Raw genomic sequence first — 20,636 nt, 5'->3', positions numbered from 1 at the left:
GCAGAGATGATGGAGAGCATCCCTGAAGCAGCATCGGGGCAGCCTGATTGTCAACCCCACGTGTCTTGAAACTCGTGAAGCCCAATATAGAATTGAGGCCCCTGAGGTAGGTCAGGCTGTAGCCCAGGATGGAGCATATTTGAGGAAAAGTGAACGGTGTGTGGTGCTGATGATTTAAGTGATTGAATGGCCCTGGACTGAGAGGGAGGGAGGTGAGAGGGAGAGATGCACTAGGTCTAGAGAGACTGCACTCAGCTCCTCTTTATGGAGCCCAGTGTGGCCGGCCACCAGAATTTGAGTTCTGTAATCTAGAACCATATTAGGCCACATCATTTTCTTCAACCATCTTAGGAAGCAGAGAGGACTTAGTTGTCCCTGAGACCCTTGAGAGCTCAAAGATCAAAACAGAAGGAGACTTGCTCCGAAGACTGGATGAATGTTCTGAGCAATATGGAGTGGGCTGGGCCCTGAGCCAAGGGCTGTAGAGACAACACAGAACTGGATTCGTATTCACAACTGCCTGATGAAGAAGGTGCACATTATTCCCATTTGCAGGTGGGGAAATCAAGGCACAGGAATGTTATGTGACTTTCCCGTGATCCAAAGGCTCAAAGCTGCCCAGTCCACTGCCAAGGCCCATGCTTACACTTCTTCATGTTACAGCAAACTAACTTCCCACTTCGAGGAGACAGCAGTACAGCCTAAGGCCTAGAATAAGGCCTAATATTATGTGCTGGCTCAACACCTGGTGACATTCTTGAATGACTCATCAGCAAGTCCCACTCTCCACTGTGTTCCCGTGGATAAAACTTAGCTACAAGACTCTCCTTGTGGTGGGCATCACGTTATTTTCTATGTATCCCAGAGAAGCAAGTGTCAGATACCTGTCAGCCCACACTATTATTGAAATAAGCCAATTGCTTCCTTTTAGGGTAACTCTGACCTCTAGACAACACAAAGTCTGCCTCCCACAGCCCCTGGATATTCACTGGGTTCCCAAGCCCAGCTGCCATCTGGCCCTGCAAGGCCCAGTGTTCACCTCCTCAGGGCAGGGAGTGTCTGTGACTCATAAAGTACCATTGAGCTCATCTGGCCTATGTCCCATTTCATGTACTTGGCCATAACCCCTCCCTCACCAACGGGGTCAATAGGAGACAATTAAAAACATGCCAAGCCAAAAGTGAGGGGCAAATGGCAGTGGCCAGTGAAATAGCACAGTGAAACAGAGCATGAACAAAGGTAAGAACAAAGAGAGAAGACCAGATAATGGTCATGCATCATTCAGAAGAGTGTGTGTGTGTGTGTGTGTGTGTGTGTGTGTGTGTGTCTATATTTGTGAGTGGGGGCAGGAAGGAGGGTAGAAGCAGGCACATTCACTCCATCAGCTTGGTGAAGCTGAGATAAAGAAAAACATTCAAGTGAGGCAGGAATGAGTAATTGACGAGCATAACTGTGATTATAAGGCATAATTACAATTAGCTGCACAAGAGTGTTAATCATGAAAATAATTACATGTCAGCTTTGCTCCCAAAGAAGAGAGAATGTAATTAAGTGGCCCAAAGGGGGCGAAGAAAACACGCCTCCGGGTGCTAGAGGTATAGGGTGAAGAGCTGATGTTTTAAAGGGTAAAGTTTTCTCGGTGTTTCAAAAGAGTCAACTCATTTCTCCCATCAAAAGACAGGGAAATAGGTAAGAACAAAGCGTGGCTTGAGATTTTTGCTTCCAAACAAAGCAATCCTAAACTTAAGGTATAAAGCCAAACAACACAGAGATTGAAAGCCAGGCAGGGGCAGCCCAGGTGGCTCAGCGGTTTGGCGCTGCCTTCACCCCAGGGCATGATCCTGGAGACCTGGGATCGAGTCCCACGTTGGGCTCCCTGCATGGAGCCTGCTTCTCCCTCTGCCTGTGTCTGTGTCTCTGCCTCTCTCTCTCTCTCTCTCTCTCAATGTCTCTCGAATAAATAAAAAAGAAAGAAAGAAAGCCAGGCAGTCTTGAAGTCAAATTTTTTTAATTTTTTTTTTTTTACTATTATTTTGCTAGTTACCAGCTCCACGATATTAAACAGACTATTTTCTCTTTCTCCAGGTGTTAGTTTCCTCAATAGCAAAACAGTCATTGTACATGCTTCTCTGACTTGTGGGGAAGTAAAGAACGCAAACCTCTCCCGTTGGTGCCTTACATGCAATAAGGTCTCAGTAAATGTCTGCTGTTGTTGGATAACAGAGCAAGAAAAACAGGCAAGAAAGAGAGGAGTGTCTGTCCTAGAGAGATGCTAGCTGAAGGTAGTGCCAAATTCCCACGGGCTGTGAGGGGAGTAAGGGACCAGCCACAGTACAAGTATCTCTGCTGCAAGAAGGGAATAGCTGGTAAGAGCCCAGTAGGAACTGGGAGATGAGCCTCCAGAGGACCAACCAGAGTAACGTAAGGGAGGAAGATTCTATTTTAAATATCTGCCAAGCTTAGAGAGCTTGAAGCCAGCTTCCAACAGCGCCCATTAAATAATATTCTGTTCCCCTGGTCCTTCCACCTGCCTTCTTGTCTCTAACCTAGAGGGGTCAGAAATAACAGGTAAAAAATAAATTTTTTTTTATTTTAAAAAAATAAAAAAGAAAAAAAAAGAAATAACAGGTAGTCAGACAAGGCAGGAAACAGAGGAAAAGTGGACCACACACCTCTCTCCCCACTGGAAACTGGCTGGAGCTGGAGGCGGTGGGAGAAGTCTTAATGGGGAGACAGAATGGACTTACTAGTTATACTGAAGCGGTCCACATTCTACTTTCTGAAACTAGGCTGTTTGTTATTTCAAGTATTGGTTGGATTTTATACTACCAAAGAGTTAACCAGAAAAGTCAGAGTTGTTATCTGGTGGCAGGACAACCAGCTCTTGTGAATAGGTTTAAAGGGATGGGGGGAGGAGTGCTGCTTTATGGTTAATTCCCATGAATCTCCATCATGCAAAGGACCAGATACACATGCCACCCTGTAGAATCCTCTGGCCACTAAAAATCATGTTCTAGACTCCATTTCTGGCAGACTGCATGCATCATTTCTAGCTTATATTTAGCATTCTCTTCTCCCTTCAAAAATAACCTACACAACAGAACCACCAACAATAACAAAAGCCAAGCACAACAAAGCTAAACTCAGGCCACTTGGGGTATTTGCTTAAGTCACATCAGTTTCCTTAGAATGCCCAACATTGATGCTGGGATTTAACTTGACAGTGGTCCTTAAGAGTGTACCTCTTCAGGAGCACACTCCCAGCCTGTCCTGTCATTTAAATTCACATCACCCCCACCCCCACCCCTGCTCCTTGAGCAGCATCCTTGCGGCGAGGTCAGCAGGCCACAAGTCATCAGTCAGTAAGGCAGGCCCTCTCCCCACTTCAGCCTCCCCAGGGGCAAGTGCCATGAATCACAGAAATGTCATCCCGGGGGAGCCAGGGTGGCAAGGTCCTGTAATTTATCTCACATGAAATGAGCTGGATTATTTGAATAGGCTGGAAGAAAGCAGTCCATTAATTCTCAGAGATAACTCTTGGCTCTAGAGGGTTTTATTCTGTGCCCATACGACTGACACCCCATCTCCTTTACTGTCTCCTTTACTGTACCTTCAAGGCATGCCCATGTGCACTCTCCCCTACCCCCATCCATGGCCTGACATTAAAACAAAGCATAAGGCCACATTTCATGCAGGGAGAATGAAAGGGATGCTTAGTCTTTTAGTGTTTTGTGGTTAACCTCCATGTCCCTTCCATACCATTACTCCAGCCAACTCCTACCCTCCTGTAGAGATTTCATCTGATACCTAAAGCATAGTCCATCAAAAGAAAAATTGACAAATTGAACCTTAATAAAATCAAAAACTTTTACTCAGGGTGGGGAAAGAAAGCCTATAAGGAGGATGACAAGATAAACTATAGAGTAGGAAAAAATGTTTGCAAACTACATATCCAATAAAGGCTTTATATCTAAAATATATAAAGAACTCTCAAAACTCAACAGCAAGTAATCCAATTAGAAAATGGGCATAGTACATAGAGACTAAGAAGGATATTCAGTTGCAAATAAGCACATGAAAATATGTTCAATATCATTAGCCATTTGGGAAATATAAGTTAAAACCACAATAATAAGTCACTACAAAGCTATCAGAACTGTTAAAATGATAATTCCCAATGCTAGTGAAGATGCAGAAAAATGGGACCACTCATACATTGCTCGTGGGACTGTAAAACAGCTCAATCACTCTGGAAAATAGTTTGGCAATTTCTTATATACTAAGCATTACTTACTCTAGGACGCAATATTGTAGTCTTAAGCATTTATCCCAGAGAAATGAAAACTTATATATTAAAATAAAACTACTCACAAATGTTCACAGAAATAGTCAAAACTGGAAACAACCAAAATGTTCTTAAACAGGTAGTCAAACAGTGGTATATCTACATCATGGGAATACTACAGAGCAATAAAAAGGAATGAACTTTCATATGTGTAACAACTTTAATGGATCTCGAGGACATTATGATGAGTGAAAAAGAAATCAATCTCAAAAGGCTAAATACCCTATGATCGAATCTACATAACTATCTTAAAATGACAATATTATAGAGAACAGAGGAGTGGTTGCCAGGGGCTTGGGATGATACTTGAGAGGGGCATGGGGGTGGCTATAAGGGTAACACCAGGGGTCCTGGTGGTGATGGCACAATATCATATCTTGATTACAGTGGTGCTTAAACAAATGTGCACGTGATAAAATTGCATAGAATTATACATGTATACATATCCACAAATAAGCATATGTAAAACTAGTGAAATTTGCATGAGCTTTTTGGACTGCACCGATGTCAATATCCTGGTTTTGATATTATACTATTAGCTATGTAAGATGCTACCCCCACTGAGCAGGCAGTCTGACATGAGGCTCGATCTCAGGACCCTGAGATCATGACCTGAGCTGAAGTCAGACACTTAACTGACTGAGCCACCTGGGTGTCCCAAGATTATTTCACTTGTAATCATATTAAAGACAGTTTCAAAGATAATTCCATTTGGACTTGTTTATTATTTTCAAGTTATAGTTTGCATCCAGTTACAGAACTTCCTTCACTAAAAACTAATCTTCTTATTCTTTCCCTGTCTTTGAGCATCCTGGTCTCTTGGGGTAAATTATATAGAGCAGGGCCTTGTAAACCAGGAGGTAAGTATTATTAATATTATTAGTTGCTTCTTCCTGGTAGGGTGTTTGAAGGATGAGCAGCCTCATCCTGTAAGAAGACACAGAAAGGTTTTCTGTGCTGAGTCACAGAGAATGAAATTATAGTTAATATAAATGTAAATTTTGCTTTCTTTCGGAAAGAAGAAAAAAAAAAAAAAAAGAGCACCTCTCCCTACCATCGCAGGCCCAGTCAGAGAAGCAACAAGAATATATAAAAAGGGCCATTCTGATGACACCAGTTCTAGAGTTTCCCTTAATACATTCAAACCCCCATTATACCACATTCCAGCTCTGTGACAGTGGGCATGTTACTTAACATCTCTGTGCCTTAGTCTCATCATCTTTAAAATAGGGACGCGTAGGTGACTCAGTGGGTTGAGCATCTGCCTTTGGCTCAGGTCACGATCCCAGAATCCTAGGATTGAGCCCCACATTGGTGTCCCTGCTCAGCAGGGAGTCTGCTTCTCCCTCTGCCTTCCCAACCTCATCCCCCCACTTATGCTCTCTCTCTCTAGTTCTGCTCTCTTGTCTCAAATATTTTTTTTAAAATAAGAATAAGAATAGTCCCTTGCTCTATATGTTTGTCATAGGGATTGATGACATCTGCTTATAAAGCCATGACCAGGGCCTGATGCATAGTATGTGTCCTATAAATGCTGATTCAATAACAGGTAATTAAGTCTCTAGCAGAAAGAAAAAAAAAATTAAGACATCAGGTGGAAAAAGGTGGCTACACCTAATGATAAATTCGGTCTTACCATGGACCCAGCCCTAATTCCCCCATCGTGACCTCCCTGATACCAAGAGTCACCCATGCTCCAGACTTTTGCCTCCTTTCCCCTTTTCAAAATCTTCCTCTGCATAGGATCCCATCACCTCTTAATATAAATGGGCAGTAATTGGAGCAGCAGATCCTGAGCAGGTTTGTGCAGGACCAAGCGGGGTAGGGTAACCAAAGAGGGAAACTAAAAACATGGTTTCGGGCCTGACTCTTCTAGGTATGGCCAAATGGCCAGGGACAGGTCACTCTCCCTCCCAGGTTCACTCCTTCATAGGACAATATAATGAGCGTGTCTGAGTTCTAACAAATTTTTATTTACAAAGACTAGTTTGGCCTGCCTGCTATTGGTTGTTGATTCCTGGTCTAGATCAGTGGTTCCAAATGATTTCTCCACTAGAAATTCCTTTTTTATTAGGCATCCCCTTATGGATGCCATACTTAGAAAAAAAATGTGGATAGAATTGGGCCTCCAGCTTTATTATAAATATATCATATATATCACATATTTATGCAATAATAAGCTCTGATTTTCTATATAATACATATGAAATGTCCATCAGAGCTTTCCAGTTACATGCAATAGCCAGTATTAACACACCAGGTTAATATATTTCTAACAAAAATGATAAAACCCGACATTTTAGTTAACCTACTTGACCTTAACGTGGGTAAATACAGGTAGCAGAAAACCACTCACAAATCTAATAAAACCTTCAAGGCACCCTAGAGGTCTGGAGATCCCACTGACCCAGACCTTTTATCTTACCTCCTTTAATGTCAGAACATCGATTTGTGATTGACGGCATGGCTGTGAATAGGTCTCATCTAATTTCTGGCCCTCGTTTTCTGCCTTACAGAGAGGAGCTGGTCAGTGATCTCTACGACCTTACTGGCCTTGTCATTTAATGATTATAAGACTCTAACCTTTCAAATATGTTTGCTGGTTTAGGAGACAGCTCCCCCAGATAACAGGGTATTATAAATACCATCAAAATACGGGTCTCCTTCCTAAGGACCCTTCAGATCTATCCTGAAACGTGTGACTGTCAACTGTCAGACTTCAGCCCCTGGCAGGGAATAGGATATGTGGGGTAAAGTTGGTTTATATGAATTCTTCCAATTATACCAAAAAGACCTGTCCAGTCCCCTGAGGCTTTAAATTCAAAGCATTTTTCTGAGCATTTCCCTGAGTGAGCCCACATCTGTGATCGGCAGAAACTACACTGATTTTTATGAGGCTGCAGATTCCTTTCTGCCTGAGGGGTGTTCGCAGAAACATGCTAACTCAAACACAATAAACAAAATCCCTTCCCATCAAATAAAATTGCAATTCCACCTCTTGTGCTCTGGCATCTCGCTCCCTGCCATCCTGCTTGGGAAGACCCCAACACACAACTGTATTCCACAATCAGGGAAAGACAGGTAGGAAGCCCGAGGACAACAAGGAAGGCCTCAAGCAATCCACACACTTGCCCAGCAAGGAAAGCCTGGTGCTCTGACAGAGAGGCAGTGCAACGCTATGCACCAGTTATATGCTGCAGTGGAAAAAACACAACAGGGCTGTGTTCTTCATATAACTGATGTGTGAATTTAGGGAAAATTAGAGCTGTGAGTCACACTCCACCACCCCACTTATGTTCCCCAGTCTTCTTATCTGCCAACTATAAGAGATCTTGCAAATTCCCTTTCTCATGTGTTTAGTGGTCTTGTCCCTCCTGATTGGCATGCTTGCCTTTGGAAGCCCCTAACAGAGGTCAGAACAACTTTTTTGTCAAGAGCCAGAGAATAAATACTTTAGGCTTTGTGGGATATATGGTGTCGGTCACAATTCCTCGGCTCTGCCATTGTGGCATGAAAGCAGCCACAGACAATGTGAAATGAATGGGTATGGCTGAGTCCCAATAAGACTTTATTTACAAAAACAGGTGGCAGGCTGGATTTGGCCCATAAGCTCTAGTTCGTGGGTAACTGCTCTATTATAATACTTAATGTTATTATTTATCCCCCACAGAAAAAGCCCATGCAGGAGGTACCCTTATCATCCTCACTTGACAGGTAGGGAATCCAAGGCACAAAAACATGAATTACGTGCCCAGGTCACACAGCTAGTGAGTGCTGGTGCTGGGCTCATGCTGAGGCCATCCACCCCCTTAATCATTTACCACAATCTTACAACCATCTCCCTGGGCAATTCTCATGGCTGCCTGGTTGTCCATCCCAGGGGGTCTCTAACCTATACCAGGGAGCTATAGCCATAGAGTGGTTGGGCCATTCTGCTGCCTCTGTGCAGAGCCGTCTCTAACCTCTCCCAGCCTCTAGGGAAAACTACATTGCCAAGAAGAATGAATTGATGGTTTCACCTCTGTAACTAGAGCTTTATGGTCAGTGCCCTCACCTTCGGTGACTCAGGTTAGCAAACAATCTAGAAACCAAGAAATCACAACCTTGCATGTCTTGTGGATGTTGGCTTGTTCAACCCAGACTGGAATAATCTCTCATCCATCTCCAGGATTGATTTAACTCATTTGACAACAATCGTTTTCTCTATCATTGATACAACCACTTATTTAAGAATCTTTTATATTAATTTATCTTGAGAGAATAAGAAACTTCTTCCTTCTTAACGGTACCATTCTGTATAATACTCCACTCTGTGCTCAGTTGTATCTAGTGCCATGGCTTTCTCTGGATATCAATAACTATCAGTCACCTGATGGCCTGCTGTTGGAAAAGTCTCCCTCCTAAGCTATCATTTGAAGATCTCTGGCTTGAAGCTGGCTCACAGGGGTTTCTTTTAACTGCTGGCACCACCTCTGTGAAACTTTTAAGTGCACCGTCTGTCTCCTGGTATCACTCTGATGCATTTCCCTGAGGCTCCAGCTTTCTCTTCCCCCAGCACCAACCACACATCAACACTATGATTTTTTAATTAGCTCTGTGAAACATAAAATCAAATCCCAAAGAGAAACCAGGACTCATGGAAGAAAGGAACTGGGATGTTTTTCTGGAAGTATGGACTGAATCTTGAGTTCCCGCATGATGACAAACAGGCAACCAAGACAACCTTTTGCCACCAGCATCTGCCTCCATTTCCACAGGTCTTTCTAAGCTACCCTTTGGAAGGTGGTCTTTCCATTCCCTGTTTGCTACTTTCCTCCCAAGTTTAACCCAAGACCACAGACAGCCTCTGCCACTACTTACTCTTTAAGGAAGAATCACTTTAAAGTCTGATTCTACCCTATACTCCACACATAGTCCCCTCTTATGAAAACTCCATGGAAGTCTTCATTGACAGTGAGTCAGGAAACATCCTTTAGGTTGCAAAGTAATGCAAAAAATCAGAAGATGCCAATGGAGGTCTTATTCCAAGGATACTGCCAAGTTTCTAAAAAGCAGTCCATTGCAGGAGAGACAGCTGTATTTTTAGACTAGATAGATAGATAGATAGATAGATAGATAGATAGATAGATAGATAGATAATCTTTATGAATCACCTGAAGGCAATGTACAAATATTTTTAGCTCAAAAGGAAAGATGGAAAAATATGGCATTAACTCTTAGTTCCCGAGGAAACAGAAAACAACAGTGCCTTCTCTGTGTCTTAAGGCACAATTACAACAAATGCAATACAGCCTGCATCAATTAAGCTTCTTCCATGTACCTGGCACCATGCTAAGAGATGAATGAGCATGTGCCTGCCTGACAGAGTTCCCAATCTAGCAAAGAAGAAAAAAAAAAAAAAGAAAACACCAACAAATAACTATAATATAAGGCAGACTAGAGTAAGTGCTATAATAAAGACACAAAAGTGCAGAAAAATAATAGGGTTGTTTGCTGTGTTTTTTCAAGGACCACGAATTTTAAAAATGTACCGAGGCATCCAGTGAGGGCAAGGGCTAATTGGCAATCTTCAGAGCTTAGCAACAACAAATGAAATGAAAACAGGATTTCTCATTCCCCAAAATAAAACATACTGAATTATGACCATAGATATCTTCTCAGTACTCCGGGAAATGATCTAAATGCCTCTTCTTCATTTATGACCTGAAAAAATGCTGTAATAATAGGTCAAAGCCTAGAGAAGAAACCAGAATAAAATCTCACCATCGTCTCATCATCATCCCTTTGTCTCTACCTCAGCATCCCCAGGTCATTAAAGGCTTCATTTCTAGGTTTCCACAGGAGAAAGGATTTTTGCCTACGGGCCAACCTGAAATGACTCAGGATAATACCTTCTGAAAACACAGTAAAAGTGTTTACTTCTTACATTTATTCAGTCTGCAAATGCACATGAAGTGCTTGCTCCATGCCTTATACTGTACCAGACTCTGAGATCAAGGGAAAAACAAGACTTGGGCCCTCAGCTTCCATGAGGTCACAGGGTAGCAACACTGAGAAGAGAGGAGGGAACAAAGGGCAAAAGTGATGAATGCTCTAATGGTTTTATGTCTAAAGTATTATAATTATGTGAGCATCCAAATACTATTTCTTATGCACAGGCTAAAGAAAGAAGCCAGAAGATCATCAGATATTTTCAGATATTTTAGAAAAAATCAAGTAGTCTAGTATTTGAGGTTTGGCTTCCTAACTGACGTCTTATCTCAAAGCTCCTTTCAAAATCATCTTTCATCCCACCATTAGTTCACACTCTCAAAGCTTCATTCTCATTGTGTTAGCCCTGGGCTCACAGACTTGTAATGCCACTCCTCTGGATTATCGAGTAAAGTCTAGACTCTGTAGTGTGACACCCAAGTACACCAAAACCTAGCCTCAACCCGCTACTCCAGCCTTGGTTTTGTGGTCAACAAATAGCTTTTAAGTGTCACGTACTGCTCTGGGCATGGGAGATACTAGGAAAATAAGACAGTCCAGATTCCTAATTTTATAGACTAGGAGGAGGGAAACAACTCAAACAGGCAAACCAAAGTTCCAAATGGTGATAAGTGCTTTGAAGGAAAAGGAAACTGAGTCACAGAGAATGGCAGGGAGATGCCATAGGATGGTTGGTTAGGAAGGGGATCTAAACAAGTGACACTGAAGCTGAGACCTGAAATAACAAGCAGCAAAGCCACGTGACCCTCTAGGGGATAAGGATGTCAAATAAAGGAACTAGCCAAGACAAAGTCCTGGTGGAACCAGAAGGAAGACCAGAAAGGGTAGAGCTCCAAGTACATGGGAGAGAGAATGGTAGGAGGGGAGAGTGGAGACAGGGCAGTTCCTGGACCACATAGGCTTTGTCAGCAAACTGGGAAATTTGGATTTCTATTCCATCTCTGAGGAGAAGCCATTCGTAGATTTTAAGCCAAGAAGCAAACTAACATGATATTCAGCCTAAATGGGTCAGTTTGGCTACTCTGAGGATGGGCAAAAGATGAAGCAGAGAGAGCCCATTTGGAAGCTCTTGTGGAGTCAAAGTGAGAGATGATGGTGGCTTGGAACCAAGAGGGAGCAAAAGAGACAGAGAGAGGTAAATCGAGTCATTGGGGACATACACTGGATCACATGAGGGAAGCAGAGGAAAAAGAAGGAAAGACATCAGAGCTGACTCCAGAGTGCTGGGCTTGAGCAAGTGGGCAGGAAGTGGTGCCATCTGAGTCGTCCCCAGGTCTGCTTCTTTGCCCCTGAAGGTCCCAAACACCCTGGAGTCAAACTGGATAGTACGTCACCTCTTAAGCACAATCTACTGTTTGCTAACATGTTCCATTGGCCACTTCCTTCATTTCTACATTTTTGAAATCATAATTCAAGACTCAAAGCCACTAGTATGCTGAAATTGTCTCTTCTTCTATTCACCATGCTTTTTCTACCTCAGTTACCACATCTATCCCATTCCACCTTATAGTAGTATTATTAATATTAATAGCATTGTGTTAATTGTATTATTATTCATGCGTAACTGTGTATTATATGTATATATGTATAATATAATTATATTAATTATGTTAGTATTATTGTGACCATGGATGCCACCTCCACCCACAAACCATAAACTGCCTCTGTGCCCAGCTTTTCTTCACCTTTGTATCCTCCATGAATCTTTGCATCCACAAACATCTGTTGAAGAAGGTAGAGATGCTGTCAATAATGTTGATGTCTGTTCTTCATTTGGTTCCTCGGTCCTAAACTGCCTTTTGATAATTCTCAAGGAGATGGGGTGGGGGGCTTCATTCCAGTTTTCCAGATGAGAGAGTCCAGTTTGAAGAACTTGTCTAAGTGACACAGGGTACTGAAATTAGAACTGATGTCCGTGGAGTCTAAGAATATTGCAGAGGGCCAGGTGAATTACAAAGCTCTCCTCTTTAGATCCCTACAACAAGCCTGTATCCTTTCCCATCAAACCTAAAATGCCCATTCTAAGACTCAATATTATTTTATGGAACACTAAAAAAGAAAAAGTGAAGTCAATTAAACTGTGACACATGTTCAAACACCATCCGTTAAAAGGGCATCCCGATTTCAGAGATGTGAGAAAATGCGAGGAAAAAAAATGTATCTTAAAACTCTCCATTTCATAAGTGAAAGAACTAAAGCTGAGAGAGAGTGGGCACTCTGGCCCAACACTCAGACACCAGACCTACGAGGCAAACTCTCAGCTCCAAGAACTGTCATCTTGCCATGTTAGCCGTGAGTCCCCACCTGAGCATCTCGGATTTTTCAAAAGAGGCATGATCACAACGGGTGAACATAAAGAAATAAAGATCTAATGTGGAGGCCAGGCTAAATCTGTGTCTACACTAATGTACTCACCACAAGTCCACAACTTACTGGCCTTTATTGAAATTAGGAGGGGGAAATCTGGCTGAGCGCCTTCTCTGTGGGTGGCACTGTCCAGGATTGTCAGGGATAATGGCAATTTATGTTTTCGTCCACACCTGCTCTCTTCCCTGCTTTAGTCAACTGCTAACACAGCTTCTCTCCAGGGGAAGATGAGGGAGGGGCTGAAACGAGGGAAAGGAAACAGCTCTTGTTCACCACAGCTCAGCTAAATTGCATTTGCCCTCTTTTGCATAGAGCTATAAAGTGTTATAGAAAATGCAGCATGGATTTTTAATTTTCTCCTTGTCACTGGGTGCTGTAATCACATAATTAACCAAGTGGTAGAGATAGTCATTTTTAGCAAATGGGCAAAACAATCTCAGAGGTTAGCCACCCAGGGACCAAGAAGGTTACGCCTGCCTCTCAAAAAGGCATGTGTGGACAGACAGCCTCCCCATCCCTTGGCTGTTGGAGAAGCGACATCTAGAAAACACTGCATCAGAGTAAAGGAAGGGCATTGAGTTTGTCCTTCAAGACAAGTGAATTGCTCTTGGCTCCGTGGTTTGGAAGGTTTGAAATGTATGGGGTAGGGATGGGAACCCAGGGCCCCAGGCTCAGCAGCTCCATACATGTCCCCTACACTGCCCTCCATCACACAAGGCACCTGCTATCCTGATAAGTGTCATTCAGGCACCACCCTCTGTCCTCAATGCCCTTCCTGCCTGCTTCCTTCAGGCACAGCCCAAACATTCTCTTTTGGGAGCCTCTCCTCCCTTCCACTGCCAACCACCACCGCCCCCCGCAAACAGTGGCCCTCATTTCTTCATTTCTACCACTGGTGGGGCGCTTCTCATAACAGCAACAAATATTAAACATATGTACACAAATATAAATAATATGTATAATGATCCAAACACACTCCCTCCACCACCACCACCACCACCAGATTATGGGCAGAAGCGAATAGAACCCTGTTGAGGTCCAGAAAGGGTTCTGCTGACCTGCCTTCTCTGGTAGAGAAGCCCCTCCGTCACGGAGCAGGGCAACTGCAAAGATGGTACAAGTACCCACTTTCCAGGATCCAGGGATGAGAACCAGAGAAGTGATTTTGAGGGAAGGTTTGACCAACACCGGAAAGCTCTCCCACATCCTACCACCTCTAACTACTTGGGCCACGGCAGCCTGAACGTCCATCACAGGTATCAAGCTTCCTCGTCTCCACAGAATGTTCCCTCTTCAAATGCAACACCCAGGGGCGCCTGGGGGGCTCAGCTGGTTAAACATCCGACTCCTGGTTTCAGCTCAGGCCATGATCTCAGGGTCTCAGAGTCATGGGATTGAGCCCCCTCAGGCTCCACACTCAGCAGGGAGTCTGCTTCTCACTCTCCCTCCCTCTGCCCCTCCCCCTGCTCACACTTTCTCTAAAATAAATAAATAAATCTTTAAAGATTAATTACTTAATATGCAACACCCACAGCATAGGTAGCATTTGGACTTATGCTAATTTACCTTGAGGTTTGGGGCACAATATCTTACATCTTTCTTCCCTAAAACATGAAGTGCAGACAGCAGAAGACACTTCTCAGCTGAGAAGGCAGGTCAAGGGCCAAGTAACTGGTAAGGAGGTTCTAAATGACATGCTAGGTAGTAAGTACTTATGGCGTAGATCTTTCCGACCAGGGATGATCCATCCTCCTAGATGGCTAGAGCCATGGAAACAGGGATTTATTATTACTATTATTATTATTATTATTATTATTATTATTATTAATGTTCATTTCTCAGATGACAAAGAAAGGTTAAGCAATTTGCCCAAAGTGGAGTTGCTCGAATTCAATCGTGGGCCCATCCGAAGCCGAATCCACACCCTTGCCCGACACCAAGGATGCACAGTGCGGGTCTGCTCTCCCCTCCCCTACCCCACCCATCCTGCTAACAGGGCCTCAACTGGCCCTTAGGCTTTTGCCTCTCTCTCCATCAGAATTTGCTCAAAGGAAAGCATCTAATTACGAGTCATTTCTACCTTAGAAATGAGATGAGATGCAGATGGCCCCAGGAGTAAAGACAAACCCATTAACTGAAGATCATATGAAATATGGTAAGATACTCTTAAGTCTCTTCCAAAAGAGTGCCAGACCCTGGGAAGGGAGGAGAGGGCTAAGGTCCTATGTGAGCCTACAGCACACAAGGAAGGGGTGGGGAGGGGTGGGGACCCAGGGCAGAGAGGGCTACCAGGATACCGGGAACTATCCTGCCTCAGTGGCCAAGCTGAGAACACCTCAGTGGCAGAGTATTTTTGAATCTTCAGAAGCAGCTTCTCAGAGGCATCTGGTAATCTTTCTCAATCTTCTTAACTTCTTCTTAACCTCTACTTAACTTCTTACTTCATGTAAGAGAGGAAAATGTCTTATTCCCCTACTCTTCTAAGTTCTGGGCTGGGGCCCCTAGAACAAAAAACAGATTACCAAGAGAAAAGCACAGCCATGTATTTAATAGATGCTTTATGTAACAAGGAAGACTTCCTAAGGAAACAAAGACCCAAAGAAGTGGTTAAACCTGAGCATTTTTTCACTAGGTTTGATGAAGAGTAGAGAGTCGTGGGGAAAATGTGATAGGATGTGATGAGCTGAGAGTAGTAAACTGGGAGAAACTCAGCAAGAGCTGTCCCTTCGGCATCCCTCCATCTCCAGAGAGAAGGATGTTCCTTTCTTTCCTCCTGGTACAGGGAGGGCACCCCTTACATGAGGGTCTCGTGAACTGCTTCAGCAGCAGGTCAGGAAATCCTTCCAGCTCCCACCATTTCTAACATTTTCTCACCTTGAAGCATTCAGTATGCCAAGGTCCCACATTTGGGGGTAGTGTGTCCTGAACCCTTTCCCCTGCAACTCTTTCTGAAAGACACACACTCCCACAGCCTTTAAAGGAGGAAACGCAGGACCTCTCTGTTGAGTATTCCCACCAGCCAAGAAGTTTTAGTGGAGTCCCAAAGGATAGGTATAGTTTTGTCTTCCCATCAGAAACTATAGGGATGCCTGGGTGGCTCAGAGGTTGAGCATCCGCCTTCAGCTTAAGGCGTGATTCTGGGGTCTTGGGATTGAGTCCCACATTAGGCTCCCCGCAGGGAGCCTGCTTCTCCCTCTGTCTAGGTCTCTGCCTCTCTCTGTGTCTCTCATGAATAAATAAATAAAATCTTTAAAAAGAGAAATTATAATTTGATATTAAACATGCTTCTTTACCCCTTCCAAATCTGATTTGCTCTATTTGTTCTAAGATAGTTTTCCCTCCCATTGGCATCTTCCAACAGTTCCACCCTCTGAGGAAGACAGAGTATAGGGCTCCAAGCACTCCATCTCGGTTCTATTTGGGGTGAAGGAAGTGGCCCTGATAGAACAAGAAGTAGGGGAGAAGTCCCCAAATTCATGTGTACTTTTGGTGCATGGAGCTCTTGCTCCCTAGGTGAGCATTAAGCTAAGCACAGAGATCTTGTGCCCTTCCCCTAATGTGGAAGCTTCTGCCACATGGAGGAGCCTGGCCCACAAGTCTGACAGATACCACGAAGCCCTCACCTCAGCACCAACCCTACCCGGCCAGCAGCCAGCGTCTGCACCAGTTCTTCAGAAGCCATTATAAAGCCATTAATATTGACGACACTCCATCTGCATGCCAGGCCTTTCCATCAATTATCTTATTTCAACCACAAAGCAATTCACTCAAAAAGCTATGTTTCCCCATTTTATTTTATTGTTCCTATCACTAACTGAAGTTATAATGCCTGTTTACTGGTTTACTTGTTTACAGTCTGCCCTCCGCCCAACTGGAATATAAATTCCATGAGACACAGGTGGTGGTGTCCTCGCCCTCACCATATTCCCAGAAGCTAGAAAGACAGTCTGGGCTTAATGAGTATTTGTTGAATAAGTAAAATTTACAGGTAGGCAATTGAAATTCAAATAAGTTCAATAACATGGTCAATGTCAATCAAGTACAAGAGAAGAGCTAAGAATTGAATAGACCCAAGCTTGGTAAACTCTAAAGCCATGCATGCTCTTTCCATGATACCATGTAGCCTTCCTAAAAAGACAAGAAGTTCAACCCTCACCTCCTTCTTGCCTTACTTTGTTTGAAAGGAGCTTAACCCCTTCTGCCAGGGCCTTATGGATAGAAGTATCACTTCCCATTGGCGGTGGGATCGTTTTAGCTCAGAATGCCCTGAGCGGGAAACGTCACCTCTCATACTGGTAACGCTTCAGTTCCATAGATTGTGGGATAACACAAATCAGAAAGATACAAAAATCATGACTGTGAAGGTCTGCACATGAGAAAGTTTGGGAACAGCTGGTTGAGAGCAGTGATTCTCTCTTTTTTTTTTTTTTTTTTCATTTTTTTAAAAGGTTTTATTTATTTGAGAGAGAGAGAACATGTGTACAAGCAGGGGAGAGGGAGAAGCGGGCTGCCCATCAAGCAGGGAGCCTGATATGGGGCTCCATCCCAGGACCCGGAATCATGACCTGAGCTGAAGGCAGCCACTCAACCAACTGAGCCACCCAGGCACCCTGAGAGCAGTGATTTTCAAAGTGTGGTCTCCGGACCAGCAACATCAGCATCACTGGGGAACTTGTTAGGAATGCATAATCTTGGGCCCCACCCTGGTTCTACTGAATCAGAAACTCTAGAATGGGGCCCAGCCATCTGTGTTTTAATAAGCTCTTTAGGCTATTCTGATATTCTCCAAAAATTTGAGAATCACCTGCGTAAGGAAAGGAGGAAAATGCAAATGTTATCAATATATATATTTTTTGAGAGAGAGCGTGAGCACAAGCATGGGTGGGGGACAAGCAAAGGATGATAATCTTTTTTTTTTTTTTTTAAAGGGTGATAATCTTAAGCAGATTCCATGCTGAGCACAGAACCTGACATGGGGCTCAATCCCGTGATCCTCCTTTTTTTTTAAAGGTTAGGATTTTTTTTTATATTTTATTTATTTATTCATAAGAGACACAGAAAGAGAGGCAGAGACACAGGCAGAGGGAGAAGCAGGCTCCATGCAGGGAGCCTGACACAGGACTCGATCCCAGGACTCCAGGATCATGCCCTGGGCCAAAGGCAGGTGCTAAACCGCCGGGCCACCCATGCTGCCCTCAATCCCACGATCCTGAGATCATGACCTGAGCTGAAATCAAGAGTCAGATGCTTAACTGCCTGAACACCTAGATGCCCCCAGATGCCATCAATTTTTTAACAGTTGTACCCCCAAGTGAGACTCCAGTAATAATTAAGGCAAGGAGAGATCCGTGCAAATAGAGAACGTGAGCCTGACAGAGGCTAACTTTCCCTTCATTAGGCTCCCTTTCTTAGAACACACTGAGCCATAGGCCAGAGACCTCAGTGCAATGGAATGCAGTAAATTCAAACGATGCCTTTGAGTACCCTGGATTTTAATTTTCCAGGCATGTCCTTCAGGCCAGCTTCACCTAGAACAAGCTCAAGCTCAGAGTCTCCCTAAAAAGAGAAAAGAAAGCTATTACTTGGCTCCCTACCCCCACCCCTTTGCCTTGAAATTGTCTTCTTCCATCCTAGCCCGCTGGCTTTAATTAGGAGGAGTAAAGCAGCATGCAGACTGGAGACAGCAGGCGGTCTTAGCACAAAAATGTGTTCAATAAACAGCTTTGGATAATCAGAGGTCACCATGTCTCTGTGTCTGCATTCTCCTCCTTCTTGCTGGCTTCTCCTTCCCCATCTTGTTTGTCTTACCATTTACACCTCATTAGTCACAAGGAAGCCACCAGCTCCGAGTTCTGTGCTATGAGCTTCGGAGGGGGTCCATCTTCACAAGAGGTGGAGGGCTGGGAGGAGGGAAGTCAGAATAAATGAAATCATATTGCATGTGCACAATCAGCTATAATTAGGCATCTTATAAATACCTATTACACAAATACATTACAGTGACAAAATTAGGCATGTTTAAATGCCTTTATACTCTGGGCGACAGAGGGCAATTTTTTGGACCCAAGAGGAATCTGCTATATTAAAAAGAGCATTAAATGCATATTACTAAGCGAAAGAAGCCAATCTAAAAAAGGCTCTATGATTCCAGCTCCATGACTCTCTTTTCTCAAAAAGGCAAAACAATGGAGGCAATAAAAAGATCAGTGGCTTTCAGTGGAGAGCGGGAGGGAGCACAGAATAGAAGAGCTCAGAGGATGCTTAGGGCAGTGAAACGGCTCTCTGTGATCCTGCAGTGGTGGGGATATGCCATTAATACACTTGTCCAGACCCATGAGATGTACAACCCTAAGAGTGAACTCTAAACTATGGCCTTTGGGTGATAACAATCTGTCAATGCAGGTTTGTCAACTGTAACAAATATGCCACAATGGGTGGAGGTGGTTGTGCTTATGTGGGGTCAGGGAACCCTGTATTTTCTGCTCAGTTCTGCTATAAAACTTCTCCAAAAAATAATAATAATAATGTCTTATTTAAAAAAATAAATAAATAAATAAAAAGCTCCAAACTTGGTCTCAAAAGATATGGACTTTAACCCCCTCTTGGTCTCTGTCACGTACTGACTAGGCAATCTTTGGCAAATTACTTGGCTTCTCCGGACCTCAGTGACACCACCAGGAAGACAGTGGACTAGCAGCTCCAAGAGTGTCTCCAGGGGCACCTGGGTGGCTCAGCGGTTGAGCATCTGCCTTTGGCTCGGTCGTGACCCTGGGGTCCTGGGATGGAGTCCCAAATCAGGCTGCTGGCGGGGAGCCTGCTTCTCCCTCTGCCTAGGTCTCTGCCTCTCGGTATCTCTCATGAATAAATAAATAAAATCTTTTTTTAAAAAATGAGAATGATAATATTTTATCTTCCAGCTAGAAATGTTCCAGCAAAGGTTAAAATGAAGTTCTGTGTATAAACACAGCCAGTTTTTGTGTAGTCAACAATAATAGGAAAATAATATGTAGAATTTGGGGCACAGAGTAGGGCTAGGCTTCTAGACCACTGCTCTGAAGCAGACAGGGCTAGCTACCCTTGTCGGCACTACCTGTATGGTAACCTGACTGAGGATACAAATGTCTTCCTCTACCACTGAAAAATGTCTGCCCCACTGGCCTGCTAGAAACCTAAATGGTGACTCCTGGGAGCAGCACATTTGGTTTTTAGGACCAAGCTATACTGCATTGTAAACACCTCCAAGGGGGAAAAAATGAATAACATCTTAGCATTGATTAATGAGTTACATTATCTACTTAAAAGCAACGTCCTAAGAGAACAGAACACAGAATATGTAAGTTTTGATAAAGGTGGTTGACAGAAAATCTGAAAATCACCAGAAGCTCGAGGCACTACCTGGGAAGGTAGATTTAGTTTAGAAGGTCAGAACGAGCAGTCTGAGGAGAGTTTTTAAGGCAAGCCACCAAACTAAGAGAAGAAATCAATCACAAAACAAGCCACAAAGATACTGAGCCCCTGTGATGCTCTTCCCACCATTGTTTTAGGTATTTGGAATACATCACTGACCGAAACAGGAATTCACGAATTTATTTTATTTATTTATTTTTTTTTTTAAAGAGAGAGAGAGAAAAGACAAGCAGGGGGAGTGGCAGGCAGAGGGAGAGGGAGAAGTGGACTCCCTGCCGAGCAAGGAGCCAGACTGGGGCTCAATCCCAGGACCCTGGGATCATGACCTCAGCCCAAGGCAGCCCCTTAACTGACTGAGCCACCCCAGAGCCCAGGAACACACAAATTTATATTCTGATGAAAGGGACAGACAAAAAAACAAGTCAATAAATAAGCATAATAGCTAACCTTCCATAGTATATTAAAAGGTAATATATTCTAGAAAGAAGAAAAGATAAAGCATGGCAGCAGGAATAAAGATTGGGAG

General features: G+C 43.6%; 2 long non-coding RNA genes across 2 annotated transcripts in view; both read right to left on the bottom strand.

The window, feature by feature from the left end:
* The window catches only part of LOC144284512 (uncharacterized), a 45,106-nt gene extending 30,509 nt beyond the window's left edge, over positions 1 to 14,597 (bottom strand). Inside the window, exons 1-3 of the long non-coding RNA XR_013352940.1 lie at positions 14,270 to 14,597; positions 12,770 to 12,942; positions 12,022 to 12,213 (exon numbers count right to left, since the gene is read on the bottom strand). This is a non-coding gene — a long non-coding RNA (uncharacterized LOC144284512). The remainder of the gene's footprint in view (positions 1 to 12,021; positions 12,214 to 12,769; positions 12,943 to 14,269) is intronic.
* A 90-nt stretch (positions 14,598 to 14,687) lies between these two features.
* The window catches only part of LOC144284513 (uncharacterized), a 39,982-nt gene continuing 34,033 nt past the window's right edge, over positions 14,688 to 20,636 (bottom strand). The window contains exons 2-3 of the long non-coding RNA XR_013352942.1: positions 18,512 to 18,603; positions 14,688 to 15,204 (exon numbers count right to left, since the gene is read on the bottom strand). This is a non-coding gene — a long non-coding RNA (uncharacterized LOC144284513). The remainder of the gene's footprint in view (positions 15,205 to 18,511; positions 18,604 to 20,636) is intronic.

Source organism: Canis aureus, chromosome 15 (genome assembly GCF_053574225.1).
Source record: "Canis aureus isolate CA01 chromosome 15, VMU_Caureus_v.1.0, whole genome shotgun sequence".
Lineage (NCBI taxonomy): Eukaryota > Metazoa > Chordata > Mammalia > Carnivora > Canidae > Canis > Canis aureus.
This window is presented reverse-complemented; position numbering and strand designations above follow the sequence as displayed.